This window comes from Equus quagga, unplaced genomic scaffold, assembly GCF_021613505.1.
Source record: "Equus quagga isolate Etosha38 unplaced genomic scaffold, UCLA_HA_Equagga_1.0 73442_RagTag, whole genome shotgun sequence".
Classification (NCBI taxonomy): domain Eukaryota; kingdom Metazoa; phylum Chordata; class Mammalia; order Perissodactyla; family Equidae; genus Equus; species Equus quagga.
The window spans coordinates 8,802,451-8,805,102 of NW_025802777.1; the positions used below are offsets into that span (position 1 = coordinate 8,802,451).

Sequence of the window (2,652 nt, forward strand, 5' to 3'; positions counted from 1 at the left end):
ACAGCCCTCCTGCAGGGACCCCAAGCCCGTGCCCCAAGGAGCTGGAGAAGGAGGGAGGGTCTGTACTCTCCTAGCTCCCGGATCCTGCTTCCAGACCTTTCCAGTTCTTGCAACAGAAAGCAGGTGGATGTTTTGAACAAGGAAATGCTTATAATAATTGAAAAAACATGTACAACAAGAACCTAAATTTGAAAGTACACACACTAAACTTATATATATGGAAAAAAATACTGGAAGAAAATACACCAAAATTGTTAACAGCAGCCATCTCTGGATGGTGAGACAATGTATGATTTTTATTTGATTTCATACTTTTCAAAGAATCTACAATAAACACGTATTTTAGGGGCTGCTCTGTTAGCCAACTTCCCAAGCTCACCCCACTACTTCAGAGATCTAACGGGGCACTCTCCTCTCCCTCTCTAAGACCCGCAGACTGCTGCCCATGGTTAATGGGAACCTCTTCAGCTGCCCTTGAACTTCTGCTCCCACCAGCTGATCTCATGTTTCACAAGGGTCAGTGGTGTTTATTCCCCAGTCAGTTTAAGTGTACCTGATGTTATAACAGATAATTTATTTAAACATTGACACTTATGCAATATGACCACATAAAAGAAAAAGTTGTTTCCATGAAAACTAACCGAATGCTTTGAAAGGCTTAATTTGAGTTGGAAAAAAAATGCTGTTGGCAACACAAATATAAAAGATTAGGGAAGAGCATTACAATCTGGAAAGACTTTGTGTACAGATTGCTTTGTAAGATCTTAATCCACTTTAAAGAAAGCAAAATGTGACACTGTAGGTGAAACTTCAAAGGCGTGGTTTTTGCAAGTGAAGTAAGGCAGATCTGGAGGCAGTGGACACCCTGGCAAAGAAAAGGCCTCGCCTGCCTCCAAAAGTCTGATGAACAAATGTACATTTATATGTTTTAACTTAAAAGATTAAATGTTATGATTCCTGCTTTAATCTTTTTAATCAACTTACCTCTACAAAACTATCATTCTGAATTCTTAGAATCAGGAGAAAGAACAAACCCAAGCCCTAAGTGTTTAAAACTATTCTCACCTTCCAGTTCATGTTGGACCAGCCGTGAATTCACTCCCGATCAATGAGGTCCACGCAGACAGGCACACGAGGAGAGGGAGCTGGAAGACCAGGACCCACTGCTCTGGTGGGGAAGAGAAGAAACAGGTCAGTCTGGGCTCTCTAGAGCAGACCACCTTAGGAAGACTCCTCTTTGATGGAGAGAGGGCAGATGAGCAAAGAGAGCAAGCTCTGTAGAGAGGAGGGTTAAGGGTTCCCACAAGACCCAGAGCCCGGTGGAAAGCAGATGGCCCAGGTGAGGGCTGAGACAGCCTTGGCCCTTGTTGGGCAGAAAGATCTCCTCGCTGCCCTTCACCAGGGCTGGGAGCCTGGGCCCAAGTGGACGGGGCAGCGCTGCTCCTAAGGCGACACATGCTCCTTCCCATCCATCTGAGGACACGAGAGCCCGGGTCCAGAATCTGTTCCCCCACCCACTCCTGCCCTAAGAGCCGGTTTATGGCTGAGTGCCTTTCTGGTGCTCAGGTCCTCTGAGTGTTAATTAAGCTAATCTAGGTTTTTAAAAAACATCTGGAGGGAAGGGAATAAATGACAGGGGGAAAAAACTGTCCTAAGAAAGAAATTCCTATCTAGGATTCCCTCTAAAACGTGAGGGAGACCAAGAAGGAGGTGAGGCAGGAAGTGACACGGCAGGGACACAGCGGAGCACAGGATCTGCTCTGAGGCCCTGCATGCCACCATTTTTAGAATACGACACATACCCCAAGACTCAGAAGACTCGAGCTCTGGATGGAGAACCTACACACTCTGGAAAGTGACTTCCCTCTGGGGGCCTCGGTCCCATCTGTAAATGAAGAAAGGGGTGTCAACTAGATGGGCTCGAGGGCCCCTAGGTTTTCTGAAATTCGGCACTTACAGCACAATAATCACAGCTTCCCTTTGTCGTGCGGGCATGCTGAAGTGCACAGATGCATGAACTCGTTCTGCCTTCACAGCAGTCCTACGAGGGAGAGTTTATTGTCTCCACTTCCGAGACGAGGGAACGGAAAGATTACATAATGCATCCAGGGTCACACGGTGGGAACCGGGATTCGAACCCATCCACGCGGCTCCCGAGTCTTAACCTGATGCAGGCAGAGAGCTCTGCATTCAACAATCACCAGGGAGCTTCTTTCAATGCACTTAGAATTCAGAAAAGCAGCAGAAAATTCCACAGACCTTTAGAATGGGGATGAGATGAACTTCAGGAAAGATGTTGTAGAAAAACTTTCGCTTACAAAAGCATCTGAATATAAAAAGGTCATACCTCATCTATTCAAGGTCACACACGATCATGAAAACAAGCTGGCAGGTGGCACGAGATAGCCAGGTTTGCCCCATAACTTTTTCAAAGTCAGATAAGCCAAGGACAGGAATTTACACCATACACCTGTTTGAATGTGACGACAGCGATTGAAGGTGCCTGTTACCTTTGTGTATAAATGGCCTGTTCATCTTTAAGTAGCAGCAGATGCTGATGCGCACTGGAGAAATACTTTCCTAACATGTTACAACCTGCTGTTGGAATTTTCACTTCGAGTAATCTCTAATAGTCTCAGGGTTTACCCATTT

General features: G+C 45.9%; 1 long non-coding RNA gene across 2 annotated transcripts; it reads right to left on the reverse strand.

Annotated features, from left to right (window-relative positions):
- Nucleotides 1-1,075: 1,075 nt before the first annotated feature.
- On the reverse strand, nt 1,076-2,403 carry LOC124234392 (uncharacterized). Of its 2 annotated transcripts, none has more exons than XR_006887293.1 (3): nt 1,958-2,403; nt 1,803-1,885; nt 1,076-1,163 (listed from the first exon to the last, which is right to left on the reverse strand). It is a non-coding gene; the product is annotated as an uncharacterized LOC124234392 (long non-coding RNA). The 2 variants fall into 2 exon arrangements; XR_006887292.1 differs by having other exon boundaries at nt 1,076-1,168.
- Between the last annotated feature and the right edge of the window lie 249 nt (nt 2,404-2,652).